Here is a 17,138-nt window from a genome sequence, read left to right on the forward strand (position 1 = left end):
GAGAAATTATATTTGTTGAGACACTGCACTGTTGAGATTTGAGGAGAGAGTATGCCCTCAATTTCATTGCACTATACTAGTGTTCATTCAACTGATGAAGTTCTCAACTCAAAGGGCAACATCCACTTTGTTCTAAGTTCCTGCTGGAATGGAAAAGCTGACAAGGGAAAACTTACACAAAGGATATTGTGCTGTTAAAGTTTGTTCAAAGCCACACTTGTCAGATCTCTTTGAAATGAAATTGAAAAGGAAAAACCAATTTTCTTTGAGGACAAAGTTCATCTCATTTGGTGTGCTGCACCTGTCTAATTTTCTTCCCTGAGAAAGAAATCTTGACTAGGAAAATTTGAAAAAATAGTTTATACTAGTGCAGGTATGTATCATAATGTTTAATTCAAACTAGTGTTACATTCTGAGAAAATAAATATAAGTGAATTACTGCCTGTTTGGAGCTGTGATAAATACTTAGCTTGGCTGAAATTATTAGAGACCATTATTCTGTTTCCAAAATGTCTCTGAAGGGCAACAGTCTGAGCTATGCTGAAATGAGAACTCTCTAATGTTTTCCTTTGTTAGTGATGTGCAGATGCACTGAATGATGGTGGGTACATTATCAAATTGAAAGCCAAGACATATCCCTCAAAGGTGTTCCAGGTAAATATCTTACATGCTTCCAAATTTGGAAAAAAAGAAAACAAAACAGCAACTATTTTTAGGGTAGCATGTTTATAAATATTAAAATTCACAACTGATTTTTTAAATGCCACCAAACAAATGCTTTAGATAAGTCTGTATCAATAGCAAACAAGAGGGCTTTGCTATTTGAAGTTACAATTTCCTGTAAATAAGAATGATACAAGATTGCAGATCAATGTAAAATAAAATACAAAATACAAGTGAATATGTCATTTAAACTGGAAGGAAATATAGCTGTGACCCCAGACAAGGATTTATGTTCAAGATAGAAAAATGTTATTTTAGTCACCAGAAAAAAAAAGAAAAGAAAAACAAACCCAAGGGTAATCCTCCCCTTTAATGCATCTTGTCTCCTATTTCCCTTTCTCTTTTGGTCTTTTTCTGTTTCTATGTCACCTTTCCTTGTTCAGTCTTACCTGTGTGATTGGCTACATGTTTATATATAAATCCCATATATTGGAAATAGATGTATGATTAAAAATGAGAAAGCATTTGAAAATGGAAAGGACAAGCAAAATTATATCTTATCTGTTAGATCATGGGAAACAGATGATCTTTGCTTTTGCCAAATTCCCCTCAAAAATTTATATTCCCTAGCTTCCTTTTTTGTGAATGTTTTCCACTTGGAACTACATTGCCAGTGCCTTTTTATTTGCTCTGTGTCCAAATGTGGAACCAGCTGGATTCCTCTGATTTTGTTTTTATTCCATTTGTATTTCTGTAGAGGATTGTTTCACATATCCACACCCTTTATGTAAAATTTAATACCTTTTAAATATAGTGTTCGCCATGACCTTGAAAAACAAAAACCCACTATTGAAACTTTTGGACAGTAGCTACCTTCCTTTTAGAATCAAAACTCAACCAATGTCCTGATCATCAAAGGAGAATTGTCTTAGGGTTGAAATAATTCAACTAAATGAAAAGCAAGCTTACTGATTTTTATACATCTTTTGTTTAATTTTTATTTCCTTTGTGCTCCATGTGTTATAGAGTAAATGTGTTTCGATTTAGTGAAAACATATTCAGAAATGAAACATTCCTCTTACAGCTTAAAAGTTGCATGTTATTTGTGTTCTATATTTGTCAGAAACATAATTTATTATGTGCTTGTGTATAAATTAATTCCTCATCGTTTTGCCTTCAAAGTCCATGAGTTGTAGCCAGTGTGTTCTGGAGAATAGCATCTTTACCTCACACACGCTGTATTTCCCTCAGTGCCTCTTTATATGCTCAATAAATATTTATTGAATGAGTGAAAGTATGTGGCTTTCCCTCATCCCTTGAACATCACTTTTTGGTCTTTCCCTTTAATAATGCCCAGGGTACTAAAGTCATGTCACAGGAAGAAGTGGTGTTTCCTCCTTCACACTCCACACACTAATTAGATACTACTCTTTCTGGCTCATCTTCCCCCAGGGATAGTTCAATGAAACACCTGCTGGAGGAGATCCAATCCTTTCCTATCTCTGAGATACTGTCTATAGTCTACGTGATCTCTTCACTAAGGAGTTTTTTCTTTGTAGTTTTCACATCTTTAGAGGAGGCATTAAAGGATCTCTAGCAGAAAGTGAACCAGTAGTACTGCACTGTATTTCATGTTTCTATAATGGAGCTGGTCATCACTATGCCTTGCATCCTCTCCTCTTCTTTCTATGAAGGCTTATGACTTGGGATCAAAGCATGGGCCCATATTTACTACATAGCACATAGTATCAAAGCACTGGTACAAGAGTCATTCTCCTGTCAAAACTTCTGTGTATACTCACTCATTCAACAGATATTTCTAGCCCCTACTGTGGGTTTAATACAGTGCAATACGAACTACAAAGAGGCATAAACAAAATAGTACCTACCCTTAAAAACAGAATTTTGCATTATCTAGAGTACTTCCACATTAATTATCTCATTTGATTTTCTACAAAAGCCAAGGGAGGCTAGGAGGATAATTATTACTATACACATTTTCCAAATGAGAAACCTGCAGCCTGGAAGTCTAAGTCACCCTACCAGGAATGCCAGGACCTCAATAAAACACCTAGGGGTTTGATTATACCACTTAATAAACTCTTCCTTTCTACTTCAGAGAGAACCAAGCATTTTTAGTGGTGAATTGCCTCTCAGGCAGCACAAGAATGTTTCTTCCAAATGTTTCTTCCTTACAGAATCTAAGGCAGGTCAATAATTAAAAGTACTTTGGACCTAAATGGAACCATTCAATTCCTACAGCTTGCAGTTTCTAGACTTGCCGTCTTCAAACTGCAATCTATTATTTGAGGATGAGCAATAAGACAGCTGTGGTACACAATCCCTCCTTCCTACTTCCATTGTCCCAGCTCACGTCATTATCCTATTACGTCAACAGACTTTCACAATTATCATTATATTTCAGTCTCCCCTCCTACACACCTATCCATTTACATGCTGTTGCCAGGTAAATCTTCCTAGAGTACAATTATGTTTCAGTCATTATGCTTCTCAGAAAATGTATATGGCTCCCTGTAGCCTACTGGGCTAAGTTCCAACTGCTTAGTACCTCCGTAAACAAAGCACAACTTAACTTTCTACCCTTCACTTAACCTACAAGGAAAATACATAATTTGCTGCTTTCCGTACACACTCATCTCTTTACTTGGTGCCTTTCCTGCTATTCCTTCTACCTGGAATACTTATCTTCTTCTGGAACCAGTACTAAGTCTTTCAACATAAATACCACTAAAGTCTTTACTGTAAGACTTACATTGTAGCTTCAACTAGGGACAAATACAACTTACTTTGAACACACACAAAACTTCCTTGGAGTCTCCTCCCTGAAACTTATGAAACAGCAAATATTTTACAGACAGACAAGCAGATGGAATTAGGTTTAAATCCTGACCTGGTCAAACTTGGTCAAATTATTTAACTTCTCCAAGCATCCATTTCCTTATCTGGTTTATGGTGAATATTAGTGATTATCCATATGAAAACTTTTGGTAATTCTTAGCATATATTAAGAATTAGCAATAAATGGCTGCTCTTATTTTTTGATTCTGCTTTGCATTGTAGTTATGTCTGTATATGCTATGTAAATGCCCATAAGTTGTCTGCTTTCAGGAAGGCTGAGACCATAATTATTTTTATTTTTCATCTTTGTACCATATAGGTCTTGATACAAAAAAAAAAAGCTTGTCTCAATTTACATTCCCACCAACAGTCCAAGAGGGTTCCCTTTTCTCCACACCCTCTCCAGCATTTACTGTTTGTACATTTTCTTTTTTTTTAAACATCTTTGTTGGAGTATAATTGCTTTACAATGGTGTGTTAGTTTCTACTTTATAACAAAGTGAATCAGTTATACATATACTTATGTCCCCATATCTCTTCCCTCTTGCATCTCCCTCCTTCCCACCCTCCCTATCCCACCCCTCTAGGTGGTCACAAAGCACTGAGCTGATCTCCCTGTGCTATGCAGCTGCTTCCCACTAGCTATCTATTTTACGTTTGGTAGTGTATATATGTCCATGTCACTCTCTCACTTTGTCCCAGCTTACCCTTCCCCCTCCCCGTGTCCTCAAGTCCATTCTCTAGTAGGTCTGTGTCTTTATTCCCGTCTTGCCCCTAGGTTCTTCATGACCATCTTTTTTTTTTTTTTTAGACTCCATATATATGTGTTAGCATACGGTATTTGTTTTTCTCTTTCTGACTTACTTCACTCTGTATGACAGACTCTATAGGTACATCCACCTCACTACAAATAATCCAATTTTGTTTCTTTTTATGGCTGAGTAATAGTCCATTGTATATATGTGCCACATCTTCTTTATCCATTCATCTGTCAATGGACACTTAGGTTGCTTCCATGTCCTGGTGACTGTAAATAGAGCTGCAATGAACATCTTTTTGAATTATGGTTTTCTCAGGGTATATGCTCAGTAGTGGGATTGCTGGGTCGTATGGTAGTTCTATTTTTAGTTTTTTAAGGAACATCCATACTGTTCTCCATAGTGGCTGTATCAATTTACATTCCCACCAACAGTGCAAGAGGGTTCCCTTTTCTCCACACCCTCTCCAGCATTTACTGTTTGTAGATTTTTTGATGATGGCCATTCTGACTGGTGTGAGGTGATACCTCATTGTAGTTTTGATGTGCATTTCTTTAATGATTAGTGATGTTGAGCATCCTTTCACGTGTTTGTTGGCAATTTGTATATCTTCTTTGGAGAAATGTCTATTTAGGTTTTCTGCCCATTTTTGATTGGGTTGTTTGTAATTTTGATATTGAGCTGCATGAGCTGCTTGTAAAGTTTGGAGATTAATCCTTTGTCAGTTGCTTCATTTGCAGATATTTTCTCCCATTCTGAGGGTTGTGTCTTTTCATCTTGTTTATGTTTTCCTTTGCTGTGCAAAAGCTTTGAAGTTTCATTAGGTCCCATTTGTTTATTTTTATTTCCATTTCTCTAGGAGGTGGTCAAAAAGGATCTTGCTGTGATTTATGTCATAGAGTGTTCTGCCTATGTTTTCCTCTAAGAGTTTGCTAGTGTCTGGCCTTACATTTAGGTCTTTAATCCATTTTGAGTTTATTTTTGTGTATGGTGTTAGGGAGTGTTCTAATTTCATTCTTTTAAATGTAGCTGTCCAGTTTTCCCAGCACCACTTATTGAAGAGGCTGTCTTTTCTCCATTGTATATTCTTGCCTCCTTTATCAAATATAAGGTGACCATATGTGCATGGGTTTATCTCTGGGCTTTCTATCCTGTTCCATTGACCTGTATTTCTGTTTTTGTGCCAGTACCATACTGTCTTGATTACTGTAACTTTGTAGTATAGTCTGAAGTCCGGGAGCCTGATTCCTCCAGCTCCGTTTTTCTTTCTCAAGATTGCTTTGTCTATTTGGGGTCTTTTGTGTTTCCACACAAATTGTGAAATTTTTTGTTCTAGTTCTGTGAAAAATGGCATTGGTAGTTTGATAGGGATTGCACTGAATCTGTAGATTGTTTTTCGTAGTAAAGTCATTTTCACAATGTTGATTCTTCCAATCCAAAAACATGGTATATCTATCTGTTTGTATCATCTTTAATTTCTTTCATCAGTGTCTTATAGTTTTCTGCATAGAGGTCTTTTGTCTCCTTAGGTAGGTTTATTCCTAGGTATTTTATTCTTTTTGTTGCAATGGTAAATGGGAGTGTTTCCTTCTCTTTCAGATTTTTCATCATTAGTGTATAGGAATGTAAGAGATTTCTGTGCATTAATTTTGTATCCTGCTACTTTACCAAAGTCATTGATTAGCTCTAGTAGTTTTCTGGTAGCATCTTTAGGATTCTCTATGTATAGTATCATGTCATCTGCAAATAGTGACAGCTTTACTTCTTCTTTTCCAATTTGGATTCCTTTTATTTCTTTTTCTCCTCTGATTGCTGTGGCTAAAACTTCCGAAACTATGTTGAATAATAGTGGTGAGAAAAGACAACCTTCAGAATGGGAGAAAATATCTGCAAATGAAACAGCTGACAAAGGATTAATCTCCAAAATTTACAAGCAGCTCATGCAGCTCAATATCAAAAAAAACAATCAACCCAATCCATAAATGGGCAGAAGACCTAAATAGACATTTCTCCAAAGAAGATATACAAATTGCCAACAAACATCTGAAAGGATGCTCAACATCACTAATGATTAGAGAAATGCACATCAAAACTACAATGAGGTATCACCTCACACCAGTCAGAATGGCCATCATCAAAAAATCTACGAACAATAAATGCTGGAGAGGGTGTGGAGAAAAGGGAACCCTCTTGCACTGTTGGTGGGAATGTAAATTGAGACAGCCATTATGGAGAACAGTATGGAGGTTCCTTAAAAAACTAAAAATAGAACTACCATATGACCCAGCAATCCCACTACTGGGCATATACCCTGAGAAAAACATAATTTAAAAAGAGTCATGTACCACAATGTTCATTGCAGCACTATTTACAATAGCCAGGACATGGAAGCAACCTAAGTGTCCATCGACAGATGAATGGATAAAGAAGATGTGGCACATATATACAATGGAATATTACTCAGCTATAAAAAGAAATGAAACTGAGTTATTTGTAGTGAGGTGGATGGATCTAGAGTCTGTCATACAGAGTGAAGTAAGTCAGAAAGAGAAAAACAAGTACCATCTGCTAACACATATATATGGAATCTAAAATTAAAAAAAAAAAAAAGTTCTAACAAACCTAGGTGCAGGACAGGAATAAAGACGCAGACGTAGAGAATGGACTTGAGGACATGGGGAGAGGGAAGGGTAAGCTGGGACGAAGTGAGAGAGTGGCACGGACATATATACACTACCAGATGTAAAACAGATAGCTAGTGGGAAGCAGCCATATAACACAGGGAGATCAGCTTGGTGCTTTGTGACCACCTAGAGGGGTGGGATAGGGAGGGTGGGAGGGAGACACAAGAGGGAGGAGATATGGGGATATATGTATATGTATAGCTGATTCACTTTGTTATAAAGCAGAAAGTAACACACCATTGTAAAGCAATTATACTCCAATAAAGATGTTAAAAAATAAATAAATAAATAAAATGTAAAACAAACAAAAAAAAGTTTGTTAGTCATTATGATGTTAGCCACTGCACACCTACTTCATCATATGAGAATTATGGACAATATCCATGTTCATGAATTACAATTCCCTAGTATCCCTTAGTAGTAATGTCATTAATATTTCTTTTCAGTTTCAGAGTAAGTAAAACAGTTGGTTTAGTTTATGAATCTTCTAATTATAGTTTCTTAATTAAAATTTGGTGGTGTAGGAAATTTAAGAAGGCTTAAATGCAATTAATATAGCCCAGGAAGTCAACCATTTCATTAGCATTGTAGCCTATAAAAATGGAGCATGGCTAGAAAACTGTACGCTGTATTTCTCAAGAGTATCACTGGGTCTGCTTTCATGTACCCAGGCTGTGCCAACCATAGAGAACATGAACTGGTAAACCAGAAAACTTGTAAAGTTGACTGCACCCAAACTAAATTGGAGTAAGTTTCATCACAAATACACCCTTTGTTGGACTGGAAAGAAATGGGATGTCATGAAGACTTATGGAGGAGACTAGATGATGTAATTGTAACCCTCTCTGTGGAGGAACTATGACAACGTTCTTAATAATAATTTTATATAATTACATATACTACATTATAGAATAATTATTATAAATATATAATATTCATAGAAATACACATGAGAACATTCCTAATAATTATGTAAGCTATATATATAATTATACTTATAAATAAATATGTGTATTTATATAAATATTTATATAAAATATAATATAAAATATATTGTATTATTGTATAATAATTATACATTATTTATAATTACATATATGGTTATATATATACACACATATACATGGCTACTGAAAAAATATTGTCATTGTCAATTTTTTCTTAGCTTTACAAGTGGTATACCTAACAGGATAATAAACAATTGGTCTAATGAAATAAAATGTTTAAGAAATAAGAGGGAAGTATCTAGCACTTCTTTTTAAGTGGGGAGAAGAGTTTTGTTTTACAATGTGGTAGAAGAAGAATTTTCTGATATTTAATGGGCACTTATACATCCAGGAAATTTTTACAATCAACTAATTGAGAAGTAACTAAACCTTCTTATTTGGGGATGGGATTTCACATTTAAAAACCTCTAAAAAATTTACAATCATTCTTTTTTTTCATTCTCAAATACTTATGGATCACTCTAATTACAGTGTGAATAGTAGATTGGAGGTGTAAATCTACAGGCAGAAATACTTGTTAGGAGGTTATTAAGGTGATCCAGGTGAGAGGTGATTATGGTCAGATCTGCAGTAGGGGCAGTTAATGGGACAAAAGTATGGAGTAGCTGGGCCATACTACTTTACCTCAAACCTAAAGGATTCTCAAATTTAGGCCAATGCTTTATGTTAGCCTTCCCAATTTGTGCAGGAGATCAGTGCCTCTCAAAAATATGTATAACTAATCTGGAATTATTTTAATGCTCTTCTTCTGGTCCCAGGGATATATCAAAGAGTGAGGGGACTCAAGTTCTCCATATTTCCTTTCCCTGGGTCACAGTAATACTCAAACACAGGCCTAAAATTAGAGACAGAGAGAAGCAGAGAGACTTGAGACTTTTCAGGCAGAAGAATCAAAGAACTGATACTAGGTTGGACATGGGGCAGGGAGTGAAAAAGTGTAGGCTAAGAATTCAACAAGTTGCTGGCTTGGGCAATCAGGCGGATGATGGTAGCATTTACTGAGATAGAGAACAGAGAAGGAAAAGTAGACTTTGGAGTTGATAAAGATATTAAATTCACTTTTGAACATGTTAAGTTTGAAGTAGGGCAGGAAAATACACATGAGCTGAAGGCAGTTAGGCTTTCTGAGTCTGAAACTCCTGAGTTTCTGTTGGACTAGGAGTCATCAACATATAAATTTTGAATGAGATTTCCCACGGGAAAATTGTATAACTCAAGAAGAGAACAGAACCGTCGTAAAATAAAACATTTGATCTTCAGGCAGAGAAAAGGATGCCTATAAAAGGAATGACCCGAGACACGGGGAATTTGGTGTCACTGAGGTCAAAAGAAGAAAGTATTTCAAAAAGGTGGAGGTCATCAAGAATGTTAAATGTTGCTGAGATTTCAAGTAAGTTGGAGTCTATGAAGTTTCCATTTATTTTACTTAAAGAAAAAAAAAAGCATAGATGACTTTCAGTAGAAGTTGTTTCAGTGCTGTGATGGGTCTGGGCCAGCTTTTTGTATAATGAAAAGTGTCTCTGGGAATTCCCTGGCAGTCCAGTGGTTAGGACACTGCGTTTCCACTGCAGTGGGCACGAGTTCGATCCCTGGTCAGGGAACTAAGATCCCATAAGCCACATGGTGTGGAAAGAAAGAAAGAAAGAAAGAGAGAGAGAGAAAGAAAGGAAAGTGTCTCATTAAATGTAATCTTCTGTTAAGAAGATTAAGAAGTTTAACTCTGAAGGGAAGAATAAGGACTTGAAAGAGAAGAACGTTTTCAAATTTCTTCCTTCCTCTGTCTCTGATATATTCTATGTTCTTTATTTATGGTTCACTGATACAGGAATAAATTGGCTAGCACTGGCAAAGAAGAACTTTTTTTTTTTTTTTTTTTCACAAATGGCTGACACATTACCTTGGCATAGTTCTAGTTCTGGGATTTTATACTAAGCATCCAGTGACCAAGAACAGAAAAGTTTTTACATTAACTCTTGTGCTGACTTCTTAGGAGTAAAAAAACCCAAAACCGATATATTTTCTTTCCTTTTGCTATACTATACTCAGCAATCTAGTCACTGGAATTTGCCTCTGCACACCTATAGGCAATGAAGAGATTCTTTAATAGATTTCCATATTAAGAGTCATAAATATTTCACTACCTTCAGAAAACAAGAACAGAGAATAAAAATGTTAGCAATTATAATTTTAATGGTCTTAATAAGAATTTTTCAGTTTTTCAAAATATGTGCTGGAAGAGATTTGGGAAAATACTAGTGTACCATCTCTCACCTTTATGGAAACTTCCATGAATCTGGATACGGAACTATGAAAAATATGCTGCTTAAAGAAATGTTTTCTTCTTCAGAGGATAAAGTGAGTTCTATCTCATTAACATGAGGAAATATATAAAATTATATTTTCAATTCTCATGGTCTATAAGCTACAATTAGAATTACATGAAATACTTTAGAAACTGCTTATTTTTATATCATGAATAAAATATTATTTCAGAGAACCAAATATTTAGCTACCCACCTCATTATAATAATACCACACAAAATAAAAACTACTTTTGGATGTCAGCTATCACAATAACAGCATTTAATTTCTGTATAGGACTTTACAACTTATGAAGAACTTCAAGATCTGATATCTCATTCAAGCCTTAGAATGATCCTATGAATTAGTCAAGGCAAGTGTAATTATTGTCACTTAATAGAAAACAAAGCTGAAGTTCAATGTTATTGTACAATTTGTCTTACCTCACTGGGTTTAGTAAGAGACAGAGTTGGGCTAGGACTCAGATCTCCTAATTACTAAACCAATATTTTCCACTCTACATCAATAGTAAACATCAAACATTGTTAGAAACGGTGAAAGAAACTTTTCCCTTGAGGTGTTTACAACTGGGCTGGAAAGATCAGACATGTGAAACATTAGAGACCAATACAAACAATATACAATCAAGTGCTAAATATGCTTCATTCTATAAAAATCTGACTTAACTGGTGTCACAGTTGTATAAGATCTCTTCCTGTAATTAAAATGGCTCCTGTGATGGTTCATTTTATGTGTCAACTTGACTGGGCTAAGGGATGCCCAGATATCTGATAAAATATTATTTCTGGTGTGTCTTTGGAAGAGATTAACATTTAAATCGAGTAGTAAAGACTTAATAAAGCAGATGGCCTTCACCAATGTGGGTAGGCATCATCCAATCCACTAAGGGCTTGAACAGAACCAAAAGGCAGAGAAGGGTGAATTTGCTCCTTCTGTCTGAGTTGAGACATCTTCTCCTGCCCTCAGACATTGGCTGCCCTGGTTCTCAGACCTTCAGACTCAGGCTGAATTACACTAGCAACCTTCCAAGGTCTCCAGCTTACAGACAGCAGATCCTGGGACATCTCGGCCTCCATAACTGAGTGAGTCAATTCTATAATAAATCTCTTCTTATCGCCAGTTCTCTCTCTCTCTATCTATCTATCATCTATCTAATCTATCCTATTGATTTTGTTTCTCTGGAGAACTCTAATACAGCTCCCAATGCCCTCCACTAACAAACATTCCTAAAAAACAAAAAAGAGGTTTGGGCATCATAATCAGATTATTTAAATCTCATTGTATCTGAGAACATACATCCTAGGTAAGAAACCAAAATATGGATCTATAATGTGAAATGGAGAATTGAATCATTGCCAATGTATGTTCATGTGTTCCCAAAGCCAGTGTTTGAAAAGTCTTAAAAATGAGAAAGGTAAACTTCATTTAATTGCCTGGGTTTTTTTCTATCTATTAATCTATCATGTCCAAGGTGCTTCTTCATCTAATCTAGAAACATCTTATCATATTACAAAAGCTTATATTTATTGATGGTTTAATCCAAATAGTATTCAGAACGACATGATTATAGGAGCATGTCTTAAGCTTATTCATGCTAACCATGTTTTATTAAGGTTTATCTCTTAATTAATTAAGAGATTATAGACTGTGGTAACATGCTAAATATTTTAGGGGTTTGTGAGGAAGGTGAGATACAAGAGAAGTACAAGTCATTGTTCCTGCTATCAAGGGGAAAATAAAACATGATTCAACCAGAAATGCAGAGACAATAATTATTACAAAAGTCCGGAGAAGGAACAAAGTCCAGAATTGATCGCTCTGTGATGGAACAGTTAACAAATACCTCATGGAGGAAGTGGGGTGTAATCTGGACCTTAATACATGAATAGAATTTACTTAAACATAGGGGAAGAGGGAAAATATTCCAGTTACATAAAAATGGATGAATGAATCTTGAACTGTGTGGGAGGTCAGATAGTAGAACTTTCTAAGCAGACAAAACCCTAGTAATAGAAAACATCTGAATAATTAGTATTACATTTGAGCACATGTAGCATGACAGAAACTTTAGATACATCATTATAGACCTTCACAAAAAACATGCAAATAGGTTATTATTCATTTTTGTGTGTTTATGTGTTTTTCCTATAAAGTATGCATGACCCAGAGAAGTTTGATAAATTAATCAACATCCCGTGGTAAGTGCTACAAGCATTCAGGTGAAGCTGATTTCACAATCTAGTTCAGTTCTTCCTGCTGTATAATGCTGTCTCTCCCTATTATACAAAAACAGTGCCCTGAGCTATCACAGAATTTCAGCAAATCCAGCCCTGCAATTCAGAACCAGTAACATAATAACACAAAAGCAAAATAAGGCTGGATACAAATTCTCTTTGCTTTCCATAAATAGGGCTTCAGTGGAAAGAGAAAGTCTAAGAATGTAGGTGCCTTATAGTTTTACAGTGGACCAAGGTAAGTGTAATTCCAAGAGCATTCTGGGCCATCAGCATATTAGGAATAGAGTTAAGAATACTCCAGTTTTATCAGAGTGCAAACCCTACTTGTTTACCCTGAATCACCTCACTCACAGATTGCAGAGGGTCCTTGATAAGGTCACACATTTAAATGTCAAGAGACCAGTTACCCTGAACCTTATTAACCTCCACCATTTCCTATCTTTTACACACAGTAGATGTCTACATTAGTCGTTTTTCAGATTTTCTCTTTCCAGACTTCATAAAAGAAGAATTTGCAAATAAGTCTTTATCATCATTAACAATACTATCGCTAAAGGGCATATGTGAAGTTTTATGATAGTTTAGCACATTAATATTTTACAATCAGGCTTTAACATGCTTTTATCTTTTTTACACAAGATTAATATCCTGTCTGAATTAGTTTTATTACATGCATTTTCAATTTTCACTAAGCTGATTTTCCTGCACTAGAATTTAAGGTTTTTTCTTACAACTTTTTTCCTTCTCATTTGTAGAATTTAATACGTTTTATCCATATTAATTTTTTCTCACAATATTGCAAAGATTTTCCTGTTGTACTGCCATTTGCAATGCAGTTTCATTAGTTAATCACACCATTTGGTGTTAAATCTTTCATTCTGTTACGACATTTACAGTTTTGTTCTCTCTGAAGCTTGTACAATTACTGCCATGTCCATCAAGTCTAGGCAAGAAGGTAGGTTTAGTAAATAACTGACTAATTTGATAAATATAGACGATCTTATCAGTAATTCAGGATCATAGTTTTACTTTAGGGCAGATTAGCCCTTTTGTCAAAGAGTGCCAAAACTGATACCTTGTATCATATTTTGGCACTACTCTAAAATACCAAGAGATATTTTAAAGATTAAAAAAAAATTAAACCTTGAAATTAGTGCTTCTCATTCTAAAAAGACTTGTTGGGCAATCTGACATCTCTCCAATATCCATTTTATTGAGTGGCAGAGGCACAGCCTCTCAGTCTGGGTTACAGTTTGGTAGATCAGAATATGGAAATCAAAGTCTGGGGTCTCAATGGCGACTGAAAATCTATTCTTGGTTGAATCCCAGCTTAGTCTGGCCAGAAACTAAGATTAATAGACAAGACAGGACGATTTGTATGTCAAATAACAATAGCAGAGAATGACATCTTGAGTAAAGTAGTTGTAATGATATGCATACAAAGCTGATGTTGAGAAAAATCAACCAGTATGTTCATGACTATCTTCTCCCCAGCAGTTGCTATGATTTCTTATACTGACCTCTGAGGCAATGCCTCACAAAATAAAACCTTCCATGGCCTCTCCGAGTATTACTGGATCACCGGCTGGATGGCTGGAGAGACAATATAATTAATATTCAAAGCTACGATTTTAATGGTTGAAAATTATATCACATCCCCTACCCTCAAAGGGAAATTACTGTATGAAAGGAAACCTCAGTACTGTGATCCAAAGGATTAAGCATTCATCACTTTCTGCTGGACAATGACAATACTTTCACAATGAAGAAGAGTAATTTCAGGTGACGCTTAAATTACACACAGAAAGGGTGGGTGAGGCTATAGGTTAGTTCCATAGATGGTGTTTCTTATTATCGTCTCTGTTTGCTGTTTTGTTTTTTTTTCCCCTAGCGATTAATTTACTAATTGGCCTTAGGTTAAACGTAGTTAATATCCGCCCCCCCCCCTTTTTTTTTGCCGGAGCTGTTCAAGCAGAACAAGAAGACAGAAAGGATTCCAGCCAGCAAAATCTTCACCCCTCAAATCCAGCCTTCCCACTGGATACTCCTAAAAGCAAACAAAAAACTGCTTCATAGAGTCAAGATTGGAAAGAACCTGTATACTGTTGGAATCACCTTTCATTATATTTCCCCAACAGAAAAGAAAGGATGATGACCAGAGGCAGAATAATTTGATTGGCTGGAAAACCTGGGTTAATAATGTTCTCTTCTCTATGAAACGAAACAAATGTACTAAAACAATATTACAGGAGGAATAATTTTATCACAAACATCCACATTCAGATAGGCTATCAGCATGTATTCTGCGCAAACAAAACGCACCAGTTGGGGCCCTGAAAATACACATACAAGACAGAACCGACTTGTAGCCAGACACTTTTGGAGGGGGAGTTGAAAATACTCGAGCTCCAAGACTTTCTCAAATGGAGAAAGCAAGCCAAGCTCGCAAGATGGCGGCTGCCGAGTGCGTCCCATGAGGAGGTGGGGCTGAGGCACTTCCGGCCCCACCCCTTCTCGCTGACCGTCCATCATATCAAATAGAAACATTTGTTCATTTCAAGAAAGCGGAAGGGAGGGTCCCCGAAGGCAGTGCACTAGAGACGAGGATGCCATTTTCACGAGGGATGGCGTTACTACTGACGGACCGCCTTTAGGAGAGCTGGGCGCCTCCCCATGCATACTAACTACTTCGCTCACCAACAAGATGGTGGATGAGAGGCGTAATCAACATGATGCGGACTGAGAGAAAACACTGTGGGAGTTTTGAATTGTGGCAATGCAGATAAGATTACTCCTAAGTGCCAATTCAATAACTATTAGAATTCATCTGCCACTCTCCACTCCACTTTGTGTTTAATTATTTCAATAAAGAAGTGTGACTGATTTTTATCATTTTCATTCAATTCCCCAATGCACTTATTTCTTCCCTGGACACATTTTTCCTCTGAATTCTCGGCTGTCTTTAGAGTATAGATTTGGAAAATGAACTCAAAAGACCAGAAAGCTGAGGATAGTTGGTATCAGACGTCTTTTCCCTATAGATTAAAAAAAAAAAAAAATGTTTTACTACTTGTGGTTGCTTCTTTCACAACGTAACTGTTTAACTGGGCAGAGAAACCCAGGCTTTTGTTTCTCAGCTTTGTTTGGAACCCCATGTATTTGCTTTTAGTAAGTCAGCCTCTGCTTATCAAAGGTGTCTCCAAGGTTCAGTTTCGAACATTGTGTATTAATTTTAGGCACCTCCATTTATTACTTTTTGTGAAAAACAAAATCAAACATTCAGCAGCATCTTACCTTTGGAAGTCTGCAGAGATTATCTGCTTATTCTCAGTCTCCCCATGAAATGAACAGCTGTAGATGAAATTAATTTTGTGTTGATAAACTGGTCCTCGACAAGCAGGGAGTGAGTCTCTGTCCCCAAGGAGCTCCTCATCTAAATCTACTGGCATCTGGAAGGCAAGGTGAAGGTACATATAGTCCTATTCCATATTTTCAAGCTACTTCATAATCATCACAGAGTTTTTGGTTTTGGTCTATAAAATTGGCAGTTAGACAGTTAACTTTGTAATCCATTCAACAGAGTATTAAGAAAATAGAGCCTTTCCTGTCTCCTAGACACAACCTGTTTTCACCAGCACTGACTCCTTCTTAAATATCAAATGATCAGTCAAATTCAAAGCCCTGAGAGAAAGGGGTCCAAAAGCATCCCCTCATCTAAAGCTGAAGCTGCCACTTTGGACCCCCTTTGAATTGCTTGAGAGAGTAGATGGTAGGATGAAAAAGATCTTGCTCTTCAGGTGTAAGAACATGGCTCCAGGGTCAGACTACCCAGGCCCAAATATTGGCTCCTTTACTTCTGGGGGTGCAAAGGTGAATTAAATAAGCTAAGGATTAGTGCTCTAGTGTACTAAAGCAAACAGAAAAGTAACTGGCATCTAGTAAGTGTTAAACAATAACTCCTATTATTGTTCACAAAATTTGTCTTTTGATGACTTGTTTTTCCTTCACGGGCTGCTCTCTTTGTTCATTTTATCCTATGAAATCCATTGAAGTTAGGGAAGGTGAGCACAGAGAGAATATGCCTTGCAGGTAACTGTGCACCTTCCATGCTTTATCCTATCCAGTTCTCATTCATTGTTCTGATTAGGGACAAAAAATAAAATGTAAGAAGCAGAAATATCCAAGGGGCACTTAGGGACCAAATTCAGTTAGGGAAAGGAATGGGTAGTAGAATTGTATGGAAACTTTGCATATAAATATGGTTTTACTCAGATAGTATGCTTATTGGGGGTGATTCTGTGGACAGATGGAAATTAGAGGGAGCTAAGAATTTCATCAACACAATCAGTCCTTCCTGTTGCCGATAGTAGGAATAAAGACGAACTTGGAAGAGACATACAACACTGCCTTGGTGAATCAGTGTTACTACTTCTGCTGAGAAGCAGCAAAATATGATAAACTGTCCTCAAACTCCAGAAACTTTTGAATCTTCTCCTATCTTTTCTTGCACTCCTGTGGATCCTCTTTCATTTCTCCCCCACTAAGAGAACTTGTTAGGAATGGAAAACCATAGTGATTGTGTCCCTGCCTTGGCAATGTTTGGCCTTC

This window comes from Balaenoptera acutorostrata, chromosome 3 (genome assembly GCF_949987535.1).
Source record: "Balaenoptera acutorostrata chromosome 3, mBalAcu1.1, whole genome shotgun sequence".
Taxonomy (NCBI): Eukaryota; Metazoa; Chordata; class Mammalia; order Artiodactyla; family Balaenopteridae; genus Balaenoptera; species Balaenoptera acutorostrata.